This window comes from Crocuta crocuta, unplaced genomic scaffold (genome assembly GCF_008692635.1).
Source record: "Crocuta crocuta isolate KB4526 unplaced genomic scaffold, BGI_CrCroc_1.0 scaffold290, whole genome shotgun sequence".
Taxonomy (NCBI): domain Eukaryota; kingdom Metazoa; phylum Chordata; class Mammalia; order Carnivora; family Hyaenidae; genus Crocuta; species Crocuta crocuta.
Genome location: NW_027527429.1, coordinates 4,824,215 through 4,838,413, shown reverse-complemented (window position 1 = coordinate 4,838,413; position 14,199 = coordinate 4,824,215). Strand labels below are relative to the sequence as shown.

The 14,199-nt window shown below is 55.5% G+C and overlaps 1 protein-coding gene and 1 non-coding gene across 2 annotated transcripts in view; both read left to right on the top strand.

The window, feature by feature from the left end:
• The window catches only part of AGAP1 (ArfGAP with GTPase domain, ankyrin repeat and PH domain 1), a gene marked incomplete at its 5' end in the record, with an annotated part of 529,501 nt that overhangs the window by 40,455 nt on the left and 474,847 nt on the right, over positions 1 to 14,199 (top strand). The window lies entirely within an intron of this gene.
• On the top strand, positions 2,188 to 2,260 carry TRNAE-CUC (transfer RNA glutamic acid (anticodon CUC)). The gene has a single exon. It is a non-coding gene; the product is annotated as a tRNA-Glu (tRNA).

Here is a 14,199-nt window from a genome sequence, read left to right as displayed (position 1 = left end):
GACCAGGCAGTGGGGGGTGGAGGGCCTTCAGGGGCCCTTGGGTGGCTTCAGGACAACAGTGCAGTCACAGCACCGTGAGTTTGCACCCCACGTCCTCTCTGCCCCCATGTCCGATAGTGACAGTCTTAGGGGCTTGCGGCTCTCTGAATGGAAGCTGTCCCTCGGGTTCCAGTGATCACTTCCAGTGTTGCTGTTGCTGAACCTGTAGGAGCTTTCAAGTTCAAGTGCTTAACCCTGGACTCCGTCCAATAGCTATCTCAACAAGTGGATACTTGGGCTGTGGGTCATGGATGTTTTCAGGCCCGAGTCACTTGAGTGACCTGTGGGCACTCTCGCTGGACGCCACTTACATTCCGCCCCCCCCGCCCTCCTGTTTTTCCTGCACAGCGTTAAGTCAGTCACATTTTAAATTCTGTGCCTTTGTCACCAGCAAAACTGGCGTGCTTTCCCCTAAGTAGCACAGGCTTGAAGACTTTTTTCTGAGACTGTATTCTGTACCGGCCACACTAACTGGCTTCACATTAGCCTTTCATTCCTGTTTTCTGCAGCAGCTAGTATGCCTGCTATGGTCGTAATGGTTGCACATTCCAGATACCTGCCGAATCGGGGCTTATGCCCTGCTTTCCTCAGGATACCTTCTGAGAACAACTGTCAAGTCTAATCCGTATTGTCATGTTGTTGAAAAGAAAATAGGGTTAGAGGCTTATTTGGAGCCTTTGAGTGTTTATGGTGGTACAGATGGGTGTTGAGTGATTTATAACATAAAGTCTTGAATTCCCGCGGCAGCGGCAAGATCAGTTTTCTGCCGAGGTGTGCTGCGTCTGTGCCGGGAAGGAAAAGGGGCATCTTACATGATGAGCATTATTTGGTCCCAGGGTCCGTTGGATTATACTGTGGCGTCACCCCCAGGCTTAGGAGGAAATCTCAGTCTCTGCGTGTGTGTGTGTACTTGCACTCCTGCACAGAGCACTGGGGTGCCCCTAACCCCAGGGTCCGAGTTCTCTGGAATGTTCTCTGTGTCCAGGTTTCCTGTGCTTTGTTGTCTCCTGGTTGGGTGCACGGAGCAGGATGTCACTGGCAGCCCCTCCCCCAGCCACGATGCTGGGTCCACACTGCCGCTTCCTTTTGAGGACGTTTTGAAATGTGTCGTCCCACATGGGATTTAGTATTCCAGAGGAGGACCTGGGACAGCCTGGGAAACAAGAGGAAAGATGTGTTTTAAATGTGTTACTATTTTATTATAGTGTTTTAAGCCATTAAAATAAGCAGACAACGATCACTATTATTTTCTTACAACAACATTTAAAACCAGTTTTTCCTGGCGGAAGGCAGAAAGAAAACCGTGTTGTGTCTCATCAACCACTTTTTAAAGTTTTTCTTTTTTTTTAAGTTTATTTGAGAGAGAGAGTGTGAGCTCGAGAGAGAGCAGGGGTGGGGCAGAGAGAGAGAATCCCAAGCAGGCTCCACGCTGTCAGCCCAGAGCCTGATGTAGGGTTTGATCTCACGAACTGTGAGATCATGACCTGAGCTGAAATCAAGAGTTGGCTGAGCTACCCAGGAGCCCCTCATTACCACTTTTTAAAGTCCAAGTTTTAAATTGTTTTTTGTTTGTTTTAATTTTAATGTTTGTTTATTTTTGAGAGAGAGAGGGTGAGCAGGGGAGGAGGGGCAGAGAGAAGGAGACACAGAATCTAAAGCAGCTCCAGGCTCTGAGCCGTCAGCACAGAGCCCGACGCGGGGCTCAAACTCATGAACCGCGAGATCATGACCTGAGTCGATGGTGGACGCTCAACCGACTGAGCCCCCCCGGCGCCCCAGCACCGCCTGTGTGTTTACATGCACACTTCCAGCTCCTGTAAGATCGCTCAGCAAGCTGGCACGGGCACCTGCCTTTTCCTGGTTGGCGGACAGGGGTGACGTCTGTTGGTCAGAAGGACGCCTGCAGCAGTGCAGCCACTGGCCTGCGAGCACCTGACTGCATCTGGTGACTTGCGCTGTGCTCCTTCTCCTGGGATCAGGAATGTGACCGTCAGTGGCCGAAAGTGACGCTGCATGGGATGGCCAGGGTCTAGGAGATGGGAGGAAGGGCAGGGAGCAGGGCCGGGCTTTGGAATGTGTTAGTTCTGGGGCCCTCGCCAGGGACAGGAGAGAATGGGCGTGGATGGAAACGAAGAGCCACCAGGGGACGCCTGGCTGGCTCGGTCGGTAGAGCATGTGACTCTCGATCTCAGGATGGTGAGTTCGAGCCCCACGTTGGGCATGGAGCTCGCTCAAAAAGAATAAAAAACAAGTTTTACACAATGAAGAGCTACTAGAGGAACGCAGATTTCCTTTCCTCCAGGGTTTTGGGCCTCGGAAACAAAGCCCTGTTTTAGTCCGAGGCAGGGAAGTACCTCGTGCCCGCGTCTCGGCCCTCTGGGGTCCTGCCTCCTCCCGAAGCGCTGGGAGCCTGGCTGGGCAGGGTGGGCGGCAGCCAGCGGGACGCTCCGGCTCTGTGCCCCTCACCCCGTTTCCACGTCCTTGCTGAAGAGAGAACATCATTTCTATTTAACAAGATCAAAAAGAGAAAAGAGCCTGGTTATCAGGAAAGCAAATGATGCTTTGCTTTCAAGACTCCGGAAATGCGCTGCTGCCTCTCCTGGGTGCGCTGCCCTTGGAGGGGAGGGAAGAGCAGACGCGAGCAAGTCTCCGCACCGTCTTCTTCCGGAGCCCAGGAGGGTAGCTGATGCGCCACTCGCGCCTCGATGGGTCACAAGGGGCTGCAGAGACCGCCACGAAGGGACTGAAAGTAGAGGAGGAACGGGAGCCGTGTGTACAGACAGGGGGTCCCTCTTTCTCGTCTGGGACGGGGACAACAGGAGGAGCCAGGAGGCCGTTCAGGGTGGCCGCGTGAACTTCACACGGAAATCCGCGACTTCCGGTATTAGGCGCCGAGGAATAAAAACGTTGCAGATCTGGAGAGACGTTTGCAGCCTTTCTGTAAACGCGGCGTGGTTCTTTGTGCGATCGTTCAGTTCCCTGAACACCGTCTAGACAGACGCAGGTTTTTGAAGAGCATTTATTAAAAAAAAAAAAAGTAATAAACGCTCATGGGTTTTTTTGGTTTGTTTTTCCTCTTAAGGAGTATAAATACCAAAAGTAATTATAGTTAATTTTCTCGGGAATATTCTGGAAATTTTTGCCCTTATGTAAGCATGTACGTCTTACTCCAATAGTTAAAAACCAAGTTATTCCATTTAGGAATCACTGTGGGACAGGGTCCAGCGTCAGGACACGTGCATGGACGTCACACGACAAACACATGCAGCTCGAGGGACAGCAAAGGGAACGCCTGCACCCCCGTGCGGTTGAAGAAACACACAGCAGGGGCTCCCGGGGGCTCAGTTGGTTAAGCATCTGACTTGGGCTCTGGTCATGATCTCGCAGCTCGTGAGTTCGAGTCCCACGTCGTGCTCTGTGCTGACAGCTCCGAGCCTGGAGCCCACGTTGAGTTCTCTGCCCCTCCCCCGCCCCGGCTCACACTCCACTCTCTCTCTCTAAAATAAACATTAAAACAATTTTAAGAAGGAAACGAGGAACAGGCGAAGTTCGCCATGTGCGTCTTCTCCACGGACTTCTCGTCTTCCCTCCTCCCTGGTAACTGCTGTCCTGCATTTTCTCTTCGTTACTCCGTGGCCTTCCTTTGCCGTTTGACCATTTGATAGATGTATCCTCACGTAACGTATTGCTTTTTGTGAGCTTTGCATGAGTGTCATTTATGTGTATGTGGCTCTGTGACTCGCTTTCCTGGCTGACGGTTCATTGGTTAGCGAGCTGTGGTGGCGCACGCAGCCGTGGCTCCTTCGTTCTCAGTCCCTGTCGTGTTCCGTTTTGTGGATGAAACAGCGTGACCGCCGCCGCGGTTCTGTCCCGCTCTTCCTGATGGATGCATTGTTTTGTTTGGTTTTCATTTTTTTCCTGCTGACGCTGGCTGTTATCTGGCATGTGAGATGTGGATAAAGGACCCAGATTGTGAGCGATCCCTCTGTCCCAGGAAGGAAGTTGCTGTTCTTTGTGCTCGCAGGGCTGTTAGTCTTCAGGCTTCAAAACTGTTTGTGTGCCCTGCATGTTTCGCTTTCATGCATGACTAGTGTGCGGGGCAGGACCCTCCCAGGGAGCAGCGTGCACTTCAAACAGCGGGGCCCTGTGGGCCACTCGTCAAGGGACCCTGAGGTCAGGTGTTTGAAGCCAGAGAGCAGGGAGCCATCCTGAGCACAAGGGCCAGCGCCAGGCCTGGGTCGTGGCCTTGGCCTTCAGGGAGCCTTCCTTGTGTGGACGTGTGGAGCAGAAGCGAGTCCATAGATGAAAAGGAAGCAATCTGTACCGATGACTTCCTCCTGTGGTTTCAGGCAGCTTCTCTGTCAGATCAGAAGAGCTGATCAGTCCCCAGCCTCCATCCCTGAAAAGTACAGTCTCCTCGCCTCTCTGGTAATTCCCCGTTCACTGTGGAAAGCAAACAGCACAACGCCAGGAAAGACCGAATCCTTCAGGCCCCCTCTCCTACCTGAAACTAACACATGCTTTTCGTGTGTCCATTGAGAGTTTTTAAAAATGATTATAAAACTGTGTATGTTGTGCATGAGATGATCTTAAAAAGAAAGTTGATTTTTTTAAATGTTTATTTTACTTTTGAGAGAGAGACAATGTGAGCAGGGGAGGGATCAGAGAGACAGGGAGACACAGAATCAGAAACAGCTCCAGGCCCTGAGCTGTCAGCACAGAGCCTACGTGGGGCTCAGACCCACAAACAGCGAGATTGTGACCTGAGCTGAAGGTGGATGCTCAACCGAGTGAGCCACCCAGGCGCCCCAAAGTCGACTTTCTTTCAGGCTCTTATTTATGTATTTTTTTAAGGTTTATTTATTTATTTTGAGAGAGAGAGAGAGAGAGAGAGAGAGAGAGAATGGGGGAACGGCAGAGAGAGAGAATCCCAAGCAGTCTCTGCAGTGTCAGCACAGAGCCTGACACGGCTCGAACCCACGAACCGTGAGATTATGACCTGAGCTGAAACCAAAATTTGGACTTTTAACTGACTGAGCCACCTGGCGCCCTCCCTTCAGGCTTTTAAAAAACAGTTTGCCGTGTTCGCCTTGTATGTCTACGTATAGATAAATATACGCATGGTCTGCTTTCCTGAACCACCTGAGGATGCCTTGCAGACATCAGGATGCCTCACCATGAATGCATATGTGTCCTGAGAAAAATAATTCTCTGTAACCTGCGACCGTGGAACATTAACCCAGTACCGCCCTCGTCTTTGTTGGCCGTATTTACGGCTTCCCACTAATGGCCCTGGTGGCCTTTGTGAAAGGCTCTGAATTATATTTGTACCTCTGGGAGCCAGACCACCAGAATAAGGGGCACCAAATTGCAGGTGGGATTTCGTTGTTCAGTTTTGGGATTTGGGGCTGATCACCTGTTGGCTGAGGGCTGGTTCTCCTTTGGGACCTGTTGGGTAAGTTGAGGCACTGTCATTTCCTGGGCATTGTCTGGCCCCCTGCCACATGGAATAAACCTGTGGCAGGTCCTGGGGGTGGGCTGGGCTATCAGGACAGCTAAAGGGGCTCAGTGTTACTTGCAGGTTCGAGTGGGGAGGTGACAGAGCAGGGGTAATTACAGTGTAGCCATTTTGTTGAATAGAAGGTATCTGCCTCATGGCTATTAAGTTTCCACTCCGGCAGGCATGCTCGGTGGGAGACTGTTAAATCCCATCCTGGAGTTGTGGGCGGATATTCCCTGTCCCTGAGCATTGGGAGAATTATTGGCTGGGAATGAAGGGCCCCCAGACTGTCCAGGTGAGAGCTTGGAGGAAAGCTGTTGGACTGAGCTTCAGGACAGGTGCTGTGGCTGCCTGGGGTAGATTTTGGGGCGTCCCTCAGGCCTGGAGCTGTGCCCTGGGGTCTGACAGCTTGAAGGCATGAGCGCTTCTGTCCCTACAGGGACCTTTGTGCCTTCAGGCTGGGAGTCTGGGATGACACCACACCCTGCGGGCAGGAAGCCTCTTCAGGGCTGGCCCGGGCCTAGGCTGCCTTGCTGTTGGGTTCCCTTTAAAGTTTACCCTCTGTCTATCCTTCAAGTGTGAAGTGCGTCCCTGGAGGCCGCGTGGAGCATCCCTGCCTGGAAAGGACGTTTTTCCTGCATTAGAAACAAAGTATATGTCTTCACTATCAGCCAGCTCCAGAGGGCACAGCCCACGTTACAGCAGAGAAGGGCCCAGATCGGGGCCACCCAGAGGAAGGCAGGGCCAGCCTCTGCCCGGGTCTGGCGGCGCCCCCCTCCTGCCGCGCTTGTTCCTTGGGCATCACCCCCTCCCCGTCCTCAGGGGTGTGGCTTTCTCCTGGGGAGGGTCAGTTGATACAATTTGACATTTTATTTCCAAACAGATTGAGCAGGAGAAGATAGGGACTCCATTTTATGTATCTTCTAGGAGTTTCTTGAGCACTTTGCAGCAGGGTGGATACTCCTGGCAGACAAAGAACTCTCCTATGAAGACGGGAAGTGTTTTCCTGACCACATCCTGTTAGGCTCCCAGTTGATTTACCAGCTCCTGTGAACTCCTTTTCCTGCTGACACGCCTGGCGGAAGGATTGCAGGTGTAGGTTGTGACCGGGAACGGGGGCACCTGCAGTGAGCTCTGGTCTCACTCACGCCTTTGCGGGGGCCGTGTGGGGCCCAGGTGGTGCGGAGGAGGGCTGTGCTGGGTCACAGGTGCGCTCCAGGACGTGTGGTGGCGGCCCGTGTGCTCCGGAACAGGCCCAGGAAGATCACGGGACGGGTTAGGATGACTTCCCACCACGGGCTTGGCATCTACTCTCTGCTGCCACAGACGTGACACTCCGTCCGTCTGCCTTCTGGCTCTGCTCACGCCCCTCTCCGGTGCTGGCTGCCCCGTTGCCTCCCCTGCCCCCGTTCAAGGGAGAATACGGTAATGCAGAACGCTCAATTGCTTTGGACGCAGAGGGGCTGGGGGTGTCTTTTATGAGGCTAACCTTGACCGTGCTCCGTGCTTACCGAACAGTTGGCCGTGAATGGCCTTCTCTCTGGGTCTGCGGATGTGTGTCCCCCTGGTTCTGGGACTGTGACGGGAACGAGCGGCAGAGGTCTGTAGTCCAGGCGGCCACGCGGCGGCCCATCAGGCACTGTGGCAGGGCGGGACGACACTGGCAGACGGACACAGGAAGCTGCAGTTTGCTTTTGTGAGAAATGAACCCGAATGAGCGAGGCCCTGTGCCGACTCCGCAGCCTTCCACGCCGGGTTCCACGGGGACTGTCCCCTCTGGCTGGGTCCCCATTTAGTTTATATTCCATAAGCTTTAGAAGGAAAGGATGCTCTTTGGGGCTTGACCAGCCTCCATGGGGCGGAAGTAGGATCCTTCCCAGCGTCATCAGGGCTGGAAATAGGCTTTGCTCACCGGAAGTCAGGCTCTAGAAGCATGGGGGCCAGGCCCACGAGCGCTTCGCCCGGTTACCTCCGTCCGTCACCCACCAGGGACGGTGTGTGCCTGCCTGGTGAAGATGGGGGGGCCCGCCGAGCCCCACCTCCACTGAAGATGCCCTTCGCTTAAGGCCTTCCCTGGCCGTAACCGTCAGACTCAAATTTCCAGGGGACGAAACGGGAAGAGTCTGTCTTCCTACTGGAAGGTTGACTTCATGAACCTTTTGTCTCTGGTTTCAGAATCGCTTGTTTTCTGTGGGTGAGACTGAAGACCAAGCCCGGGGGACGTTACCACCTTCTCAAGGGCCCTGTCTTCTGTGCGTGGAAGCCCTTAATGGTTTAGCTTTTCCATTCTGGCTTGAGTTAAACAGTATTCTGGCCAGGCAGGCGGTCGTTTCAGCACACGGATCGATCCGGTGCCGCCTGTGGAGGAGAATCTGGTAGAATCAGGCCGTTTGCTTCCTCGACCTTCCCTCCCTTCCCTGGGTTTCTGCCCTCATGTTGTGCGGCTCACAGCCCGTCAGGGGAACGAGGACTCCGTGCTCTCGTCCACGCGGGCGCTTCCGGAGCTGACCCCAGCGGCCCGCCTGGCTTCCGAGGGCTCGTTAATAACAGAGCTGTTGGCTAAGGTCATTTTGGCGGTTTCTTCCTTCCCGTGTCGAAAATAGTGTAAGCGTTTGAGAACGGCGTCCGTGAACACGGCTTTGCGCCACGGCACAGCCGAGTCTGAGCGGTTTGCTTGTGAGAGGAGGGGACGTTTATTGCAAGGCTGTGAGAGGTTCGTGAGAAACGCCGCCTCCTTCCTGGTGACGGTTCCGCAGGGCCAGCAGGGGGAAAGCTGAGCTAGAGGCGTCCTTAGAGGGAATTGACCGGGTCCGGGTCTCCTGCAGATGACGTAGCCGGGGAAGCAGTGGCCGGGGCCGTGTGCTCCCAGCACCTGGTCAGATTCAGTCACACTCGGGAACCAGTCCTGAAGCCGTTAGCTCCCGAGCACGGCGGGCAGGCGGGCTGCAGCTAGGTGCGTGTCACCACCGTTAGTGGGAGTTCGTCCCCTACAGCCATCCCTGCGGGCTCTGCTCGGGGACAGCAGTGGGTCCCCACGCCGGGGCGCCCTCCAGGAGGCGGCCCCCGTTGCTCTTGCTGCTCTGCGCTTGGATGCGGGCCCAGGGGGGTGTAGCTTTGGGATGAAGAGACCCGGACTGGTCCTGCTCTGCTGATGCTGAACGTGCGTGAGGCCTGGGGGCCTCTTTCCCACGCCCCGATTATCTGCCAAAACACCGGGCATTGGCTGGTGCTCGCTGAGCCCTTGTTGGACACAGAGCCTGGGGGTGGGCCGCTGGTGGCAGAGTGAGCCCCGTGCTCCTGGGCTTCAGCAGTAGAGGCTGCTTGTAATCCCTTTACACCGCGTGCACTCAGTGGGGGTGAAAATCGGTTCTTGAGAGGTGAGAGCATCGCAAATGCTACAATGGTTTGTGGCTCTCAGAGGCCACAGGACACAAACAGAGGTGCCGTCTATCTCTGCTGTTAAAGTTTCTCGGGGGAGAGCGATTAGGGAAAAACTCTGAAAAGGTTTTTTTGTAAAAAATGAAAAATAGTTTTAGAAACACTGCTGATCCTAAACGTAGTCCTTTCCTTCAGGCCTTTGTTCCCGGGGTCCCGTCTGCCTGGATGTCCGCTGCCACCCCAGGGTCGTGCCCTGACCCTTTTCATTCCTCAAGATACAGCCTGGGCTTCAGTTTGTCTAGGTGGGGATTTCTGTACTGGGCTGTCTAATAGTCCACGGTAGACGGGGTCAGAGGACAGAAATCCAGGGACATAGGGACAGCTGTCACGAAAGCAGGCCAGGCCCATCTGGGCCGACCGCCTGTACCTCGGTTGGTTTCTTGCTGTCGTGTGTGAGTGTCGCTCTGAGCCAGGAGTGGGGCCACAGGAGTAGGAGGCTGAGCTCCCAGCCGGCCCCCGCCCGCCCTGGCGCGAGCTGTCCTGCCTCTTTGGGGCTCGATTGTCCTGCCAGAGAGAAAATGAGAGGCTCAACATCTGTTTTCAGGGGCAGAGGGGACGAGAAAAGTGGAGGCTGCAGTCCGGAAGTAGCCTGGGTCAGAATTAGCCAGGCTGGACTCCTCGTGCTTCCTGGCATCGTGTCAGGAGAAGGGATTGTGGTTCCAGAAGCATGCCCGGACCCGTGCGTGTGGCCGGGGTCTCTGTCGGGAAGCAGCGCTGGGGCCCTTCCAGGACGACTGCGGTTTCTGTCCAAGATTCACGTCACTTAGCAGTGGAAGGTGGGAGCTTCTGGGGACATTGGGGGGTGATGGTGAGGGCTTGCCTTCTTACCGCCAGTCCTGGGGCCCTGCACGGCGAAAGGGCCCTCGTTGGGGGGGGGGGGGGGGGGGGGCGGGGGCCCGCGCCCCTCCCCCCCCCGCCACTTCCCCACGTCAGCCTCTCATTCTTCCACAACTGCCTCACAGACAGCTGGGGACTTACAGCGAGGGGTGAGCGGATGGAANGCCAGGGCGCTGTGGGGGGGGGGGGGGGAGGATGGACGAGGACCTGCTGGCCGGAGACCTCTCAGTGTCTTCCTCGTTGCCCAGAAGCTTGCTTTACCTGTGTGCTCTCCAGGTTCTTTGACAGGATAGAAGGTTTCGTTTGGATGCTGCTGTGAATCGTGAAACAGACTAAAGAAGGTTCTGGAAATCTTGTCGGTAGAAGAAAACCAAGTGAGAATGTGGGCCATGATGCACGATGCACGCGCACCTGCTGGGTTAGCCGTGCGGCCGTGCAGCAGTGAGCCACCCGAGGAAAAGACACTTCCTCTCCAGGAGCCTCTGTCTCACGGAAAACACACAGTTTTGGGACTGTGCTGTAAGATGCCGCCAGGGAGAGATGTCCTCTACCCTCGGTGGAGAGCAGAGGAGTGACAGGCGGCAGGCTGGCGGGTCGGACCCCATGTGGCCAGCCCCGGGAGCTAGCTCAGCCACAGCCACGTACCTTCACTTGTGATTCCAGAAGGCTTTAAGGACTCTTTGAGCAAATCTTTGTCACCTACCTGTTGTTTTCTTTTTCCTCTTCCAATACTTGAATAAAACTCTAGGCATTAATATGCTGCTTTTATGGACTTTCTGAGTGTTTTCCCAACTCTCAGAAGCCCAAGAGAATGAACCTGGGCTCCCCGCGCACCTCCGGGTCCTGGTTATGTGAACGTTGCTTCTCTGCCTAGAATGTCTATAACATAATAAGAGAAACGAGTCGCATTCTTCCAGCATTTTCCACCAGCCCCCTAGGAAAACTAAATACTGGTGAGTGAGATGACAGACTTGTGAGGCCAAATTTCCAGCCTGGTGCAGGCAAAACCTGTGGGTGCCGTGAAATCCATTAGCGCAGATTGGCAAACCCTGGGCGTGCATCTGATGGAAGGCGAGTGGGCCCTCAGCCTTCTTGTCTGGTGGGGTGCCCGCTGCCTGCATTACTATGATTTCTAGATCCTGCCTCCCACGCCCGCCTTCTCTGCAGGGTGTGTCTAGTGTGCAGATTGTTCGAAGCGATGCCGTGGAGGACTTGTATCATAACGTGGTCGGTTTGGAGAGGAATCTGTGTCTCTTAGGAAATATTCCAATCCCTGTGAGGCCAAGGGCCCAGATAACCTCAGCTTGTGCGAGTCTCTTCAGCCATGGGGATGGGCTTATGTCACTTTGTTCCCCTGAGAAGCTGAATCTGTGGGTGTGGGTGCGAACATGGGAGTGGAGGCAGCAGACAGATGCTTGGGGGGAGGGGTCTGTGCATCCAAAAGAACAGACCCCAGTGAGATTCCCTGCTGGTCTGTGTGTGACGACCCCTTCTCAGAACTGTCTATGGCCATGCATATATACCAGCAACAGGTGTGGTACACGCCCATAGCCAGGCTTTGGGGAGGTTCATCTCTCGTGGCCAGTTCTGCCCAAATGTCATGAGAAATAGTTATGTCCATTTTAGAGCGAGAAAATGAACCGCGTGATTGCTAGAAGGTTCCCGTTCATTCTGGAGCAGAGGGCAAGGGCCAAGGCTTTGGGCTCGGATTCAGTATTCAGACGACTGACCCTGTTTCCCTGGTTTCGTAGTGGTGGCCCTGCCCTCTGCACCCAGAGGTGCTCCTCTGCCCCACGTCTGTCTCCGTGTTCCATTTGTGCAATTCAGGTGGCCCTTAGTGGGCGTGTCTCCTTTAAGATTTCTCTCCCTTCCCCTGCAACTTACTTTCAGAATCACTGGGGGTATGTAGAGGCCTGCAGCCCCTTATCCCATGGAGTTCAGAGACCTGGAAACGCCTAAGTTTGCAGCAAAGCCTGGACTGTCCAGCTGGGAGACTAGTTATATGGTCTTTACGCATTCGTGCATATGAAATGGCACACATTTCACGGTCCCGTTTTCCATGTGTTTGGTTTAAGGGTGCTCTGGAGCTGAGGTCAGCAGACTGTGTCCCTCAGACCAAATCCGGCCCGCCACCTCCGTTTTTTATAAATAAAGCTTTATTGAAACGGACACACCCTTCTGCTTACGCCTTCCCTCTGGCTGCTTTTGCATCTGGCCTCCTGCGGAAAAAGTGCCTTGACCCTTGCCCTAGAGAGAAACGAGGTGCTTGCAAGGTGGTCGTGGTTCAGTTCAGCTGGAAAGCACTGCGTTCTGGGGCTTGGGGGGGAAGGAGCAGCAGCCTCTGGGTAGGTGGAGCTCACCCGGGCGACTAAGTCTTTCAAGGCTGCCTGTTCCTCTGAGGTTGTATATACCTCACAGTTCTTGGAGGAAGGTTTGCTAAGTAAATGAACTTTTCCAGGCCTTTTGAATTTAAGGAATGTGGCCTGGAAGAGGCCTCTGGAGGGTCCATCGGGGAGGGCTGGAGAGGACCGAGACAGTTGGGTAAGTGCAGGCCAACGTACGGTCTGCCTGCTCTCTCCCTCCTTCTGGAAGGACAGTGACCCGGTTTCCAGACCGCGTGAGCCTCTGGCTCTCCGAGGACTCCTGAGAACGCCCCTGGCTCAGCCGCCTGTTTGGAGGGCTGCTGTGGATAGAGGCTTAGGGGACATGCAGACTGTTCACCCGCCTGCATGACGTGCACCCTGTCCAGCCGCTATTTTTAGCTGTGCCAGCCTGTCCTAGCTTTCCTGGTACGAGTGGAGTTCGCCCGTTAATTTCTGCAGGCCCTGTGGGCAGCTTTTGTTCCTTTAAATTAGTTTTTTTTTTTTAAAGCCCTTTTCCACAGTCTAATTTTTAAAAACGAGCCTAATACTGTTTACCTTTTAGCACCTAGGGAATCGCATCAACTGCATTGATGTATCTGAGCCCTCCTGTGAGTCTATTTTATGAGTGCCCTTGGCAGTTTGTTCTATATAGGAGCCCCTTTCATCCACCCAGAATTGTTCACTCAAGAAACAAGGGAGCAAACGCGGAAGCGCCCTAGCTGCAGCCACAGTGTGATCGGAAGACCTGTGTCCCCTGGGAGCGCGTTGGAAATGCAGGACGTGTGCCGGAATCAGAAGTGCATTTGGATCCCCTCGTGATTGACAAGACACGTCGTGGTTGGAGGGGCTCCAGGCTGCTCCGTTAACACCCCACCCTCACGTTCTGTGCGCCCTCCCTCCCCCCCATATGGAGGGAGGCGGGAAAGGAAGCAGTAGCAACTCCATAATTCTCTCAGGTCCGTGGTGCACCTGTGGGGTGTCGCCGGTGCCAGAGGCGAGGAGGGGCACCGTCGCGCACAGCATCCTAGGTCGGGCTGGGTCTGTAAGCAGGAGGCCCTTAGCGGGCCCGGGAATGGGCAGCTCCTTCTGTCCTGCTTGGGGCTGGACCCTCCTTTCCACCGAGCTGCCTCGTCAGAGGGATTCCTGACGGTGCCCTGGGCTGCCACCAGCTGGAGGGGCCATCAGGTTCCCGGGAAGCCTGTGGTCAAGCCTGGGCATGTGCTGGGACTGCTTTGTGCAGCTTGTGTGCAGAGTGCTCTGCAGACTCCTGACGTAGTATGTTGGTACCGAGTGTAGTCATCACGGAGTCACCCGGAGCCGGCAGCACTTGCAGTTACGCCTTGTGAGCCAGCCCTGGAGTCGCAGGCCGGTCTCCCCGGGGAGCTGCCTGTGGCTGGCGGGGCTGGGGAAGGTCGGCTCCCCATGCCCGTCGGAGCGAGGGGCAAAGAGCTGCTGGACTGGGCGGGAGGCATTGCCTGGGTGCAGGGCGACGAGAGGCTCTAGGCTTCCCAGGGACCAAAGGTGACGTGTCCGCGCCTCCACGTGCAGGCGGGTCGGCCCTCGGCCCAGCTCACTCTTCCGTTAGTCCTCGTGGCGTCGGGTGAATTTTTAGGGACGCCTGGTGGGGTTGGTGCTTTAGCGATCGGGTGCACGTCCGCGTCTGGGTAGAAGTGGGAACAGAGCTTGGTTTCCCAGGGGTGCGGGCGGGGAGCGGGCAGGGCGGGGCCGGCGCNGCCACTCGCCCCCAGCCCCCGCCCGCCGCAGGCCCCAGGCTCTCCCCCTGCTGTGCCCCACGCAGCCCTGCTCAGTCAGGCCGGCCCGTCCCCACGGCCGTGGCTGAGGCCGGAGGCCCCTGTGAGGTTCTTTCCCCACCTTTCCCTTTTGAGCCCTTTGTCGCATTGAGGCCCTTTGCTGCCGGTGGCTCCTCACCGGTCATTCGTTCCGCAGAGGCCGGCCGCCGAGAGAGCGAAGTGGCGACCCAGTTCATCGTCAGGCTCTGCGTCTTCTTCCCAAGCGCCTCTG